The sequence below is a fragment of the Sapajus apella genome, unplaced genomic scaffold (genome assembly GCF_009761245.1).
Source record: "Sapajus apella isolate SASKATOON/1434 unplaced genomic scaffold, GSC_monkey_1.0 scaffold60, whole genome shotgun sequence".
Taxonomy (NCBI): Eukaryota; Metazoa; Chordata; class Mammalia; order Primates; family Cebidae; genus Sapajus; species Sapajus apella.
In genome coordinates this window covers 3,150,289-3,166,716 of record NW_022437000.1, presented here as the reverse complement: position 1 = coordinate 3,166,716, position 16,428 = coordinate 3,150,289, and positions in this window count along the sequence as shown.

The following is a 16,428-nucleotide window of genomic DNA, read 5'->3' as shown; positions in this document are numbered from 1 at the left end:
AGGTTTTATTGAGACAGGCTGAAGGCAGCTGGTTCATGACTAGAGAAGAGATAGGGATGATAAAAGGCTTTCCCTGTTTAAATCTGTTTACTCCACATCCCTTTGTCTCTACTCTGTTTACGCATGTAAACTTTGTGCTAAATGGTCCTCTCATGGGGGGATCAAAGGGGAATTGTCCATTAATAGTATTTACTCTAGGCCCAGAACCTAAAGCTTTTATCATTCGTAAAACCACTCTTTTAACCATGTTAATTATCCACAAGGTTGTTGACTTAGAACCTCTGTTAGGAATAAATGTGTGGATGTACAGGAGGTCTTGGTTGATTGGCTGCATCTCGCCCTCTGAAAGCAGCGATGACCATCCCTAGCCCACTTGAATCCCTGTAATGGTGTGGGAGTACATTCATTCATCCGTCTTTGAGTCAGGATCTGCAGGCCAGATCTCCGCAGGTGGTGGTCAAAGTCTCAAACATGGCCATCTGCTTAGTGCAGGCTCCACCAGCAGCTTGGTGCTAGTCGGTTTCATCAGCGAAGAGGCTCTGACCATTTCCATCTATGTGAGTGACCTAGATGTTTCTCTCAGCAGTCACAATTTGTTTCCACAGTTTGTGACCTGCAAATGGGATGCTGTTAATCTGGAATCTGTAGTTTTCCAAGTGGCTGACCAAAACTTAGCCATTGACAACAGCCCAAGAATGACTAAAAATAGGACAAGTTGCATCAAGGGCAGTCTTGGCCAGACCTACAAGAACAGCCATGCATTCTGCCTTCCAAGCAGAGAGCTCACATCTGTTTTTGGATCTCTGTAGCCTGCGTTTAGTCTGTGCAGCCACGGCAGCCCAGGGACAGCACTGGGGATCAGCTTGGAAAAACCATCAGTGAACCAGGCCCACGCATGTAGCAGAACCTCTGTGAAGTGAGGACCCCAGGAAGCCACAGCTTTGCCTCAGGTGGTGAATGGGAGATAACATTTCCCTCAGAGGGCTGGCATCCACTGGTTCATGTATAGCCGAGATGGTGCTGGGGCCACGCTGTCCGAATTCCATTTTCCAGCCGAGGCTTTTTGGACCCTTCCCACCATGTTCGTGTTTGAGTCTAAGTTTAAACAGGCCAGAGAGTCACAAGGCCTTTATAGGTCAGGTGTGCAGTTTCAACTAGAGGACAAGACCAAGCTGATAGCTGATTTTCAGAAGGCGTATACCTGGTGGTCACAACAGGGAAGTGACAAGTCCAAAACTTCTGGGTGTGTGTTCGGGTGGAGGGTGTCTCCCATTGCCAGAGACTCAGCTGGCATAATGATTGGTCACAGGGACCTGAAGCTCAAAGGAGCCAGGAGTGTGTGAGTCTCCAAGGGCACCAGCAAGTCTCTACATGTGGCTCTTCCCAATCAGAATCATCCACTCTGGCACTTGCAGCACAGGAAGTACAGATTTATCAGTTCATTTTATACCTACAGATGTAGAAGAAGCTACAACAGCAATATGGATTGATTTTATACCTTACAAGAAAAATGTAAATTTTAGACTGGGCACGGTGGCTCACATCTGTAATCCCAGCACTTTGGGAGGCTGAGGCAGGTGGATCACCTGAGGTCGGGTGTTCGAGACCAGTCTGACCAGCATGGAAAACCCCGTCTCTACTAAAAATACAAAAAAAATTAGCGGAACGTGGTGGCACATACCTGTAACCCCAGCTTCTCGGGGCAACAAGAGTGAAATTCTGTCTCAAAAATAAAATTAAATTAAAATAATAAATTTTATATACCTGTTGAAAGGGCCCTTTGTTTGTGTCTAGTTCAGCTTGGGTCCAATCAGGAGAAAGAAACCAACCAGTAATTTAAACAGGGAAAGTTAAATGTAAAAGAATTAGGTTTAGCAAGGAATTGGAATAATGACGCATTGACTAGCAAAACAAGAACCCTAAAAGATGTGGAAATAACAAATATAAGCAGCAGCCTCTGTGCTTCAGGCATTGCCTCTCCCCTCAAAAGGGCTGAGATCCGGAGCCTGTTGAGAGGGCGTGGCCAGGGGTCGCTGGATTGCGGAGAAGTCGCTGTGGTGCTGCACAAGTCACATTGGTCAGAAATGTGCCCTAGAGGGTTCCAGGAAAGCTGTTTGTAGGGAAGGAGTGAGCTACAAAGCTACCCCAGGGTGCTGGTAGGGAGGTGAGCTGCTGCTGCTGTTTGCTGCTGGCTGCCACGCCTTGCAGAGGCTGAGCTCTGGAGAAGTTATGAGCTCTGCAGGAGCTGGGTCCTGGGGAAACCACGTGCGCTAAAGGAGCTGGACACCGGAGAGGCTGCCAGTCTGCAGGAGCACACCTGAACCAAGAGGCAAAACCCTGTCCTTGTGCCCGGTCTACTGACAAAGTTTGGCATCCTTACAGCTGGCAAATTATTGAAAAGGCCCACATCCATTTGCATAGAGCAGGCAAAAAGGTGAATTTGGAGCTGAAAGGTGTTAAGTCCATGATTGACACAGTGTATCTGCTGGAAGGGACCTCTACTTGTATCTATATCTTAAAATAATAACTAGAAGCAAATATGAGAAAATATTAAGTTAAAATCCTATGTGGTGGGAATTTGGGTATTTATTATACTAGTTTTGTAACTTTCCATATGTTTTAAATTTAGCAAAGAAAAATCTTGGTGAGAAAAAGTGATTGGTATATAGTAGTTGAATCTCTCTAAAGTAGAGAGTATAAGAATATTAAGCATCTCTCTACTTAAAAAAGAAACTGATCTACATGAATTTTGAAAACTTATGTGACTAAATTCTGTTGAAGAAATGAAAAAGAAGTTGTTCCCAGTGTTCACTTGTACATTCATTTAGTCTTTAAACATTTAATGAGCATTTTTCCCATGCCAGTAACCAGACCAGGTACCATCATATTCCAGTGGGCAGAAGGCAGATGCAGATTCTCAGATAATTAAAGTGGACCTGTTGCAGGTTATGCCTGAGTTGTGATGCAGGAAACAATAGGAATTATCTGGGTAAAGAGAGGCAGGACAGATTTTCAGAGAATCAAATAAATGTTTGGGAAGGAAAAAGTCTAGCCCAGTTTATCACTCACAAAATTATTAAACCCAGCTGGGCACAGCGGCTCACGTTTGTAATCCCAGCACTTCGGGAGGCCAAGGCGGGTGGATCTCGAAGTCAAGAGATAGATTCCATCCTGGCCAACATGGTGAAATCCCATCTCTACTGAAAAAACAAAAAAATTAGCTGGGTGTGGTGGTACATGCCAATAGACCCAGCTACTGGGGAGGCTGAGGCAGGAGAATTGCTTGAACCTGGGATGCAGAGGTTGCAGCGAGCTGAGATCACACCACTGCACTTCAGCCTGGTGACGGAGCGAGACTCAGTCTCAAAAAACAAAACCAAAACAAAACAAAAAACAAACAAAAACAGAAAACAAACAAACAAAATAAAATAATTAAACCAGGTGCAGTGGCTCACGCCTGTAATTCCAGCACTTTGGGAGGTTGGGAGGCCAAGGTGGACAGATCACAAGGTCAAGAGATCAAGACCATCCTGGCCAACATGGTGAAACCCCGTCTCTACTAAAATAATAATAATAATATAAAAATTAGCTAGGCATGGTGGGTGTGTGCCTGTAGTTCCAGCTACTTAGGAGTCTGAGGCAGGAGAATGACGTGAATCTAGGAGGTGGAGGTTGCAGTGAGCTGAGATCACGCTACTGTACTCAAGCCTGGTGACAGAGCAAGACTTCATCTCAAAAAAATAAGTAAAATAAAATAATTAAACCAAGAGAATGGAAAAGATTACACTCTAAACAAGGAACGTCTCTAAAGACAAGCTATATTTTCAATAAAATGATTAATAAGTTTGATGGAGTCAAAGCATTTATAAATGATCTATGAACCTACAGCTCCTATGGTGCCAGGAAAGCTAAAAAAAGAGAGGCTATATTTGGGCCTCAGTGAGTTTCCTGGCTATCTGCTAATGTCGATGGTTTAAAGTGGTTGTGATAATTTGGCATGCGTTTCAGACTAGAATGAACACTTTCTGGGACAGGTGACATAGACAGCTTTCATGAGATGAGCCTTTTATCACATTCATCTTCTCTAAAGTGAGAGGAGCGTGACATTTCCTTGCTCTCTCCTATTTATCCTGGGCTTCTCAAAGAGATGTTGCAAGATAAACTTGCTGTTTTCTATGCATACGTAACTGAGTATTTCTGACTTTATTGTCTCTGTAGTAAGGCATGCTGCAATTCTTTCTTCTGGGAGAAATCCCTGTGTTGTTATTCCAATACCTTGAGTGATTCACATGTCTGGAATGAAAAGACGATCTCATATTGGAGCCACTGATAATGCCATCGTTATTGCTGTGCTGGGAAGAGATCCAAGACTAGTAACTAAATCAGCTGATATTCAATGCGTGTAAAGCACTTAAGCTACTCTGCTATTCAGGGTTTCAACTTGCACAGACTTGACGATTGAATTCTGATTTCCACTCAGGGTTTTCTATTAACGTTGTGAGAAAGGTTAGTAAAATGTTGACTTGTGGGATTTTGTTCTGGGAGAACTAAAACAGAAGCTACCTGTATTATTGGAAATAAACTCTTTTAAATAAAATGTTAACTCTTGAAGAATATCGTTGCCATTTACTTTCATTTTGTGTGCAGTTTTCTGAAAAGACTTTTTTAGAGTAGTTTTAGGTTCACAGCAAAATTCAGCAGAAAAATCCAGAGAATTCCCATACACCCCATGTGCCTCTCACCTGTGCTCAGCCTCCCTCACGATCAGAATCTCACACCAGAGTGGCACATTTGCCAGAATTGATCAACCTACATAGACACTTTATCACCCAAAGTCTGTAGTTTACATTAGGGTTCACTCTTAATGTACATTAAGACAAATATATGACATGTACTCACCATTATCCTCCCATATAGAGTAGTTCCACCACCCTCAACGTCCTCTGGGCTCTACCTATTCATTCCCCGCCCCACACCTACCTCCTGGAATCCAATGATCCTTTCACTGCTTCCATAATTTTGACTTTCCCAGAAAGCCATATTGGAATCATACAGCATGTAGCCTTTCCAGACTAGCTTTTTTCACTTTGTAATATGTATTTAAGATTCTTCCATGTCTTTCCATGGCATAAGCATTTATTTTTAGTGCTGAGTAATAATGCATTGCCTAGATTTTCTAAAGTTTACTTATCCGTTCATCTGTTGAAGAATATCTTGGTCACTTTGAAGTTTTGGCAATTACAAATAAAGTCATTATAAGACTTGGAACCAACCCAAATGCCCATCAATGATAGATTGGATGAAGAAAAAGTGGCACATATACACCATGGAATACTATGCAGCCATAAAAAAGAATGAGATAATATTCTTCGCAGGGAGGTGGATGAAGCTGGATACCATCATTCTCAGGAAACTAACACAGGAAGAGAAAACCAAACACTGCATGTTCTCACTCATAAGTGGGAGATGAACAATGAGAACACATGGACACAGGGAGGGGAACAATATATGCCAGCGCCTCTTGGAGGGTGGGAGGCAAGGGGAGGGAGAGCATTAGGACAAATACCTAACGCATGTGGGGTTTAAAACCTAGATGACTGGTTGACAGGCACAGCAAACCACCATGGCACATGTATACCTAAGTAAGAAACCTGCACATTCTGCACATGTATCCTGGAACTTAAAGTAAAATTTAAAAAATTAAAAAATTAAAAGTAAATAAAGTTATTATAAACATCTGTGCACACGGGTTTTTGTACATAAACGCAGGGTTCCGTAAGTTTTCCGCTCATTTAGGTGAATACCGAAAACCTTATTTCTGGATTATATACTAAGAGTACATTTATGTAGTTTGGTAAGAAACCATCAGACTTGTCTTCCAAAGTTGCTGTACCATTTTTGCATTCTCACCAATAATGAAAGAGACTTCCTCTTGCTTTGGATCCTCACCAGCATTTGATGTTGTCAGTGTTCTGGCTTTTGGCCATTCTAAAGGTTTATAGTAGTATCTTGCTTTAATTTGCATTTTCCTGATGATGCATGATGTTGAGTATCTTTTCATCTGCTTATTTGCCATCTGTGTATCTTGTTTGGTGAGGTTTCTGTTTAGCTCTTCTGTCCATTTTTATTTATTCATTTGCTTATCGTTGGGTTTTAAGAGTTTGTTGCATATTTTGGATAACAATCCTTTATCAGATATGTCTTTTGCAAATATATTCTCCCAGTCTGTGATGTGTCTTATTCTCTTGGTGGTCTCCTTTGCAGAGCAGAATACGTTTTAATGAAGTCCAGGATGTCAATGTTTTTATTCATGGCTGGTTTGTTTTTATTTGACTCATTATTTTCCTTCTCACTGTCCTCAATGACTAATGGGGACCTGTCCTCTTCCTCTTTCTGTGCCCCAGTATTGATGATGCCATTTCTAGGGATCTTACACAATTGCCGTGAGCATCAAATGAGATTGTGTTTATAGATGGGGTTTTTAAACTGAAAAGCAGCAGTACACATATCAGGTGACATTACTAGTCTCTTGGCAGTACACACACGCACGCACGCACATGCACGCACACACGCATGCACACGCACACACATGCACACAGACACACAAACGCGCGCACACACACACCCCGCATGCACATATATATCCACATGCTTTTATTTCTTTCTTCTTTGGCCAGTGGGTTGTACTCATGATACCAATTAAAAAGAGACCACCTTTCTTGAAAAAAAGAAAAGTGTAATAGAGAGACCAATTTTTAGCCAGGTGCAGTAGTTCACATCTATAAACCAGTGACTTGGGAGGTTGAAGCAGAAGGATCGTTTGAGCCCAAGAGATTGAGGCTGCAATGAGTCATAATTACACCACTGCAAACCAGCCTGGGTGACAGAGCAGGCAAGGACCCAACCTGATAGAGAGAGACGAGAGAGAGAGAGAGAGAGACCATTTTTTTTTGCATTACAGTTGACAGTAGCGTTTGAAATCTAAGGTTAAGCTGGAAATGTCATCACTCCAGAGGTTTTAGGAGGTTAACTTTCTCCATCTCAGGGAGAATGTGTATCTATTTCAGTGCCCTGTATCTCTGGAAGGGACAGAAGTTCTCTGCACGACCCAGGTTCCTGATGCCACTTCTTGATCTCTCTGTGTACTTTCTTGTGAAATCAGTTTTAGCAGGAACCCTGCTAAGTCAGTTTAGCCAGAACCCTTAACACCTGATCATCTTCCATCTTCCTCGTCTTTGGGGTAAGATTCCTCATTTTCCACCATTCCCAGGTGATGTCTCATCACCCCAACCTGTCTTCAGCAAGAATCCTGTTAGGTCGGTTTAGCCAGAATCCTTCTTATCGGCTGTTACCTCATAGCAGTTTTTTATGCACTGAGCCCCTCGCTGCTCCTTGACTATAAGTTCTAGTCCTTGCTGTGGTAGAACTTGACCCTGTCAACCTGAAATAATCAAAAGAATTAGAACCCATCTTTAAAGAGCTTATTTAATCTTTGAAAAGCTGAGAATAGCCATCGGGGAAACACAGACTCCAGAGAAACGAGATGTGTGCTCTGAAGCTAAAAGTTAAGCTCTTGTTTATATAGGCAGAAAACAAATTAGTTGGATTATAACATTTTCTATACAAGGTTGGTTTGTGAGTTACAGCAATTTAAATTGTTTTGTTTTCATTTTCTTTCTAATTTAAAACAGTATATTTAGTATTCCATCTTAAGACAATGTGATAGACATAAAGTCTTTGTGTGAGAAAGATAGGAAGAAAGTTAATCTATAATGAAGATCCACAGTGAATAGGGGAGAGGTCTTCCTTGGGGTCCTTACATTTAATAGAACAATGTAGGTAAGGAAGAAGGCTAATCTCTAATCAGAGAAATACAGGTTTCAGTTGCCTGCGTTATGTCTGCCTGCTTGCCCAACTCAGGTCCCATAATCACATTCCTTTAAGGTTCAAAATAATTTAAAGCTCCAACAGCTTAGATTTTGAATTACTTATTTTCACAAACCCATTCTTTCCCACCACAAAACCTCACGGCAGTGGTTCCTCCACCAACCCTGACGGTCCTGAATAACATCTGCTTTACTGCGCTTTAACGAGCATCGCTGAATAATGTTTCCTTTAACAGAGGTGCCAAGAACTATTTCGTGATTTTGTAAGATTTTCCCGGTTTACATTCATCGTCTGCTTCAGGCTTTTTTTTCCATTTATTTTGACAAAACTAAATGAAACTTGCAGTAAACTTTGAGAAATTAAAGACAACAAAAAGAAAACAGAGCTGGAGACAGAGAGAGAGATAGAATACCAATGAAATAATGGTGGCAGCACCATGCGATTTGATGTTTTCTGGCCTACAGGCCCGGCTACAGTCACCTAGAACCTCAGGGTTAGATGTTCCAGCTGCCCATTGACATAAGCTCTAGAAAAGGAACAGGAAAGGGTGGGGAGAGGTAAGGAGAAGGGCAACAGGCAAAGCTCTAAAAGCTTCTGATTTATCTCGCTGAAGATCTAGTCATCGGCTACAGAAAGGTGTCATTGGTAAATGTCATAACCAGGTGGTTTATGATAGCTCATGTTACTTCTATCCCACTGTAATGAGAGTATTTATTTGAAGCTGTCTCTCCATCAATTACAGGGAAAGATCTTGAGAAAAAGACAAGTTTTTGTAACGTTTTTCAATATAGTTATTCCACGGTACTTTAGAGTTTTTGTTATACAGCAAATAGTATATTTTAAAAATTACTCTTTCTAAATTTTTATTGTTGGTGTATAAGAATGCTGTTTTTGTACAGGATCTTATACACACTTGATTAAAGTCCTTCATTAGTTCCAAATAGTTTGTCTATAGAATTTATTGCATATTCTATATAGAAAATCATGTCATCTACAAACATGAAACGTTCGTTTATTCCTTTCCAATTGTTACAGCTCTTATTTCATTTTCTTGCTTTTGTCACACTCTCCAGACTTATACACAATGCTAAATAGGAACAGGGACAGTGGATAGCATTCTTTTTCCTGTTTTGTAGTTTTCCTCCATTTAATGTGTGTATTGTGTATAAATAATGAATATATTTAATGTGGGCTTTCAATGGACACACGTGATGTTTATGAAGTCCCTTCATATATGTATTTATACTATATATAATATAGTATGTATTTTAATATGTTATATATAGTGTGTATTATACATATTTTATATATAATATTATTACATATATTTATATATTACATATAATATATATGTGTGTGTGTTTGTGTGTGTATATATATATGTAGAGAGAGAGAGAGTCTTGCTTTGTCGCCCAGGATGGAATGCAGTGGCACAATCTCGGCTCCTACAACCTCTGCCTCCCAGGTTCAAGTGATTCTCCTGCCTCAGCCTCCTGAAGAGCTGGGACTATAGGCACCTGCCACCACACCAGACTAATTTTTGTATTGGTAGTAGAGACGAGGTTTCACCATGTTGTTCAGGCTGGTCTCAAACTCCTGACCTCAAGTGATCTGTCCACCTTGGCCTCCCAAAGTGCTGGGATTATAGGTGTGAGCCATTGGGCCCAGCCAAAGTCCCCTCATATTTATGTTGGTTTAAAAATATTATGAATGATGTTGACTTGTACCAAACTTTTTTTGTCTTTCAAGGTGATCATATAGTTTTTCTTCTTTAGCCTGTTAAAGGGAAGAATTACACACAAATTCCCTCTTTATCAGCTCCCACTAATGTCACAGGATGTGCCTTGTACTTCTCTTCATGCTCATAGAATCATCAGACAAGAGTGTACACACAGTCACACATGCATGTACGCACACACACACGCACACAAACTACCAGTAAGGCTAGACTGGAGACACGTGTGATAACAAACCTCCAACATCTCGTGGTTTGTCTCCTAAAACTTTGTCTTGGTCATATAAGATCTGCAGGCAAGGGGCAGTGGTTGACTATGAGAAGGTGCAGCTATGAGGCAGCTGCCTTGAATGGCTTCATTATCTCTCCACCCAAAGACTTTGCTTTTTACTACAGAATGAGGGAGAAACAGACTGGAGAAGTTCCCAGAGGCTTTTCCTTCCTGAACCTGTGGAGTAGGTTTGTGAAAGGTGTTATGTCTCTCAGAGACAAAGGAAACAGAACCACAGAGCTGAGGTGACCTACCTAGGCCACTCATTTGGAAAGGGGGAGGTCTAAGCTTCCAAGGAATAGGCAGCTCTTTTCTGCTGTTTCTCACCTGGATCGATATTTAAATTATTCAGCTTATTTCCTCCCAAACCTTGACAGCACGGCCTCATGGGAGAACATGTCTCCCCAGCTGAGTCTGCCCTAGAATGGGGGAAGGAATGAAAGGAATTCCATGTTGTGGCACATCCCAGAATAGTTTCACCAGGTAAACACATTCTTTCCTAATAGAAATCTGTTGGGAAAAAAATGATCTTTCTGAACAGTGGTCAACTGCTGTTGCTAAAATCGGAGTATGATTAGTTACAACTAAGTCCCCTCTCAAAAGCGTCATGTCCAAGCAGCAGACAGCTCTGTGGAAAGAACGGACAGCGTTGGAGGCATCTGCTCCTGGCTGTAGGATGTTAGAGTCATGGGGCAGCCTTTTCTGCTGCTTCCCAGGCCTCAGGGTAAAATAGGAGCTGAGGCATCCCCGCCCCTCCTCAACTTCAAAGCTGAATCACTGTGAATAGATGGTGTTTCCATACTCATACGTTTATTTGGCTTCATTTATCTTAGGATTAAATGAACTTCAGAAAGGTATCATTTATTAAAGGGGAAAATAGAATAGATTTCATTACCAGAGTATCTCTTATTTCAAGCACATTTTCTATGTCAGACTTTTTCATCCAAACTCTTTTCCCAAGCACAACGTTCCTCCATGTAATTAATATCACATGCTTATAGCTCAGCTGCAAAGCATTCTTGGCTATTTTGATAACATGAAACCTGACAGTTACCAGTTGTGATTTACACATAGTTGCAGTTGGAGATTTTTCTAAAATTACAATACAATTTCTTTGAGGGGAAATCTGTCTTAAGGATTGGATTGGGGAAAGAAAATTGAAAATAAAAGTAAACAACTAAGTATGTATCTATTCTCCAAAATGTATATAAGTCCATCAAGGCAATGCATTGGCCTTTGATCAGAGCCACTTTACAAGGCAGATGATTTATGGACAGCCAGGACGTCCCCTGCAGTGAAGGATGGGGCTTGAATGATTAGGGACAGGCATGCACTATTTTAAAAATATTTTAAAAATAAAATGATTATAACTTCACTGCTGTTTCCAAACCTATTGGATTATTTTACTCTAGAGAAAAGAAAGAAAGGAGGGTTATTCTTTCTTGCTTCACTGGTAATGTTTATAATCTAAGATGAAACAGAAGTAAAATTTTCCATGTCTGAAAAATTTTAGTTTACAATTCTGACAAATTTTAGTTTACAAAATTCCTTTCTCTGCAGGTGGAGATTTGACATTGTACCTGAGTGGGTACAGGATTTAATTGTTACCAGAGTCAAATCCAAGGCAGGAAGCATTTCATCTTAAGATCCCGAGGCACAAGTGTTTCTATGTGGCCTCAATCTTTGCATCCCACATAGAAGCAGCTGGCAGTCTCAGGGGCTGCTCTCAGGGGCAGACTCCCCAGATGTCTGGCTAATGCAGGGCTGAGTGGGGAGGCATTGCAGTAGCCCTGGACCATTTGACAGAAACGGTTCTGACCTTCGGGCCACTGTGTTACCAGCTAATTGAGGGACCAGAAGTCATGAAATTGCATGATTTCACTGTGACCTTTTCTCCATTATACACTGAAAATCACACACATTGAATGTTAGTGGTTCCCAGGGTTCTTAAAGAATGTCAGCGTCTCCAGTGAAACCCTCACTTCTCTGGGAATGAATTCCCACCGAGTATCCCTTATAGGTAAGCATGGTGGATGTGTCTTTCATTTTTCTGATCAGTATCTCTTCCTTTGTGGAACTTTCGGGAAAGATCAATGTGGAAAGCAATGAGCCTCCTACACATATTCTGGGATGGGAACAGGAATAACAGTCCATGGCAAGCTGTGGTGAAACAGCCAATCAAGTTATTGTCAGGGGTACCCTGGGATCATGTACCTATTATGGAAGAAACAATGGAATCAGGGAAGAAATGGACATCATCTAGAGGTTTGGACCTGGGGAAGTGCAACTCCATTCCCTTTAGTTTCAATAGCTGGAGGAGACTTCAGGTTATTTTCCCTTGTAGAGAGGGTGAGTCTCCATTGCGAAATTATATTTATGGAAATAAGGAAGTGTGTATGCACAGGGTGAGAAGAAGGGTAGGAGGGCTGTTATACCCTTTGTTTCTTATGGGTTATGGCCCTGCCTCCCTTCTTTGAGTTGCCAGCCTTCTCCTTGTGATTTGGTGCAAGGCTTCCCATACAACCCAGACCTGACTACAGGGGTGAATTTAGGATTAAGTTAGAGCATTCAGAATCTTTTCCCCTAAGCATTGAATCTTGACCATAGATACACAGCGATGGTGACTGCTGTTGTGACCTTCAATGACAATGTTTAAAAAGAAGGTCCATGAACTCTTGCTGCTGAGAGCTCTGGAACCTGAGCAGACCTGGACCCTTTATATTTCAAGGTGGGATGTGTTATAGGACCAACAGGTTTATATGCCCACTGTGTAGTAGCATACCAATACACTGAGACAGCAGGGAGGCAGCAGAGAAAGAGTTTAATGATTGCAAGGCTCCTAGTGAGGAGATAGAAGGAGATCCTCAAATCTATCTCCCCAAGAGTTCTGAGTTGGGGTCTTAAAGAGGATCTTGGAGGGTGAGGGGCTGGAAAATTGGGGTCATTGATTGGTCAGAGTGAGGAGGATGAAATCATCAGGATGTGGAACCTGTGTCCTTTGGTGAGTCAGCTTCTTATGAGATCCTTCAGACCTGCTGATGTCGGTGGTTTTAGTGGCATGCAGGTCATGAAAGAATATGTCAAAAGGAAAGAAACACTTCATAAGGTTCCAGTTGTTATCTCTAGAGCAGATAAGGGAATCTATAATCTTGTAATAAGGTCTAGGTGATTTTAGGACAACAGACAAACAACTATGAGGAAGTGGGTCAGAGAGCAGGCTGACCTCATAATCAGTGCTGGACATACTGCAAGCTTCTTTAGTCTCATTTCCCTACCTCCCTTCTCCCCTGATTACTTTAATAAAGTTTCTTGGGACAGTTTCAGGTGCTCAGCTTTTCCATATGATTAGGTGAGTGATTCAGGACCCTTCCAAAGAATGCTGTGACTCAACCCTCTGCTTGAACAACATGCAAGATAATATGAGACATTTACTTATTGAGGACCTTCTGAGCACCTGACACTGTGCCAGATTCTTTCAGATATATAAAATTTCACTTGCTCCTGATGATTCTGGAAAGGAATGATGGCATCTTATGAAGCTGTAGCAGATGCTGTTCTGGCCTCTCTCACGCCTGTCAGACGTGTTGGAGTGCCCCAGCTACTGCTCTGCACGTGTAGCTGAGGTCCTGGTGGAAAAATACCACAGGAGCTCTCTGAAGCTGGAGTGGAATAATTCTGAAGTGTATGTTCTTCCTCCTTTCCCAGTATCTCCCCATGGGATTAAGCTCTGGTCGCCTGCTGCTCTTGTTGGTCTTGTGGCACACATGTGGCAAGATGTCACCCTTTCCATGGGTTGCATCCACTTTCCTTGCTGTATTATTCATACTCTCTAAATTAAATACTTTCACTCAAATCCCTGCCTTTGTGTCTGCTTCTTCGAGAAACCAGACTAAGTAAGTTGGGGGCTGCTGGGATGCTTTGAAGATGCAGCTCAGGATTGGTGCCTAGATCAATGTGAATCCACCTTCAGCATATAGATGAAAACTGAGACACAAGGGAGGTGGGAACAACTCACCTGAGATCACTCAGTCAGTAGACACCTAGGATGACAACTGGGGTTTACCCTTCATGGAAATGCCAATCCTTTGCCTGTCCCAAGGTGGCTTGATCTTTGCACTGTAGACATTGTGAGCCGGGTAATTCTTTGCTGTGAGGGGCTGCCCTGTGCATTGTAGGAGGTTTCACAGCATCCTCTATTCACTAGATGCCAGGAGTATCCCACCCCCTATTGTGATAACCAAAAATGTCTCCCTCAGATTTGCTGAATGTGCCTTTGGCAGGATGGGAGGATTCTCCCTTGACAACCACAGCCCAAAAGAGCCAGATTCCATAGGAAAAAGGGCAGTGCTCATACTGATGGACAGAGGCGAGTGACGGCACATGAATAGCCTCCTTATTGAGTCTTTGATCCAATCTAGTATCGTCTGACTCCAAATCTGGCCCACTTTCCATTATGTAGGCTTCTTGTGATCAATTGTTCCACTGCTCTGCTTGTCAGATAGAAAGTTCTTTCCTGTTGAGCCCAAATCTGCTTCCCGGTAACTGACTTAATCAGCGTGCCCTCCGGAGCTGTGCAAGAGGACTAATCCTTTTCATGGGCTGCACTTCAACTATTTGAAAACAACTTGTGTGTCCCTGCTCTGTTCCCTCCCTGCCCTGCCCCCCGCCAACCCCTCCGTGAACCTTCGGAGTCTTCCCACGGCTGCCTGGGTACTCAAAGCTTTGCTCAACAACAAATTCAGCAACTACACCACCTACTATGTGCCAGGTGCTACCACATGTCAGGAAACAATTCTCAGACAGGGAATTCAACTTCTTGGTTCCTTTTCAAGCCTGTGAACAAGAATTGCCATAGTCTAGAGTTCATGCATGTTAAAGCTTCTGGGCGATTTGGACCATATGAAATGTTGTTTTCTGTTCAAGATGTTCTTTCACATCCTGCATGCCAACAAAACCACTGGCATCAGCAGGTCTGAAGGACCTCACAAGAAGCAGAGTCACCAAAGGACACAGGTTCCACATCCTGATGACTTCATCCTCCTCACCCTGACCAATCAATGATCCCAATTTTCCAGCCCCTCATCCTCCAGGACACACACACACGCATTCATTCTACAATCCTGCCTGCATTTAAGTCCCGCATTTAAGAGCCTTTGATCTACTGTGCTCTAGCTCCAGGCAATAGAGCTCTGATATCTTAAAGCAGCTATGTAACAGATGACTTTGAAGAAAGTATTAAAAAGGAACTCTTAATAGGATGCTAAGTTAAAGAGGTACATGTTTCTGTCCAGTCACATTTTCAGTAAAATTGCTTTTAAAAAGCTTACACCAAAAAAAAGCCTGGAAGTGGATCCAAAAAAAATGTTAGTGAGGTTTCTTTCTCTAGAAGTAGAATTAAAGGAAATTAAATATTTTCCTTTGTCCTTTGCTTTACTTTAAAGCTTGTAGAATGAATGCAAATGCGTGTCTGTGTGTATATATGTATATAAACATATACGCATATATTCATGTACATTGCAATCAGTTTTCAAAAGTTTTTTGTAAAATTGTACTGATGACAATCTTTTTGCTATTTCTCATAGGGACTGGTGATACCTGGAAGAAATAAGGGATAGAGATGCAGAATGCAATCATGGAACTGGATGCATTTGGGGAATAAGAAAGCACTGGAATGACAGAGCTGGAACAAATGCCGGCTCATCCCCCATCACTGAAGCATGCGGGAAAGATGATTTATATGGGACCACAGCTCATCTAGATGAACATCCTGAGTGAAAAGAAACTGACATAGGGAACACAAAATAGTGACACCAGAGAAACGAGCACCAAGGGTGGGTAAAAAACCAAAAACGGGCTTTTATAGCTACTGGAGTTAAAACACCATTCGTCCAACTCCCTGGTTGAATGTAGCCTATCACAAATGATGCTTTCATTCCCATTCGTCTGCGGCTTTACTTTACATGACCTATATTCTATTTTAAGGGTTTCTGAGCTTCACAAATGAGCACATGACATGATTTTCCTCTTTCCCTTTGAACTGTCCCTTTTTCAATTAAATAAATCACAATGGCTTACTTTTTCTTGGAAGAGCTTTTCTGATTTCCTATTTGCTCTGCTCCTTCTAAATCTCCCAGATTCAACGTCAAGCCTTTGACTCCTGTCCCGTCTCATGGATAGACGTTCTCCTTTCTTCCTCCCAGAAGCGTTCCCTTCCTCTTAGTACATCCTTGTGTTCTTTCTGGCTGCCAGGATATGGGTCCTAGGCAGAGGCTGGGCAGGCATGTCCTCCCTGTGGCTACCGGAGTTTGGCAAATGAGCACAAAATTTGCAGACTTGTGCAACTGCCCACACCCACTTCTTTTAAAAGTGAACTGGAAGTCTAATGTTTCCAGCCATGTCACACCAACTGGATGCCACGGGGCAGCCTCTGCTCTACTGGAGTGATATTCCTGTATCTTTTGAGGGCAATTCCATCTACTGTTGCTAGGACTGTGTGTATGTGCTTGTGTATGAGAGAGAGAGAAAGAAAGAGAGA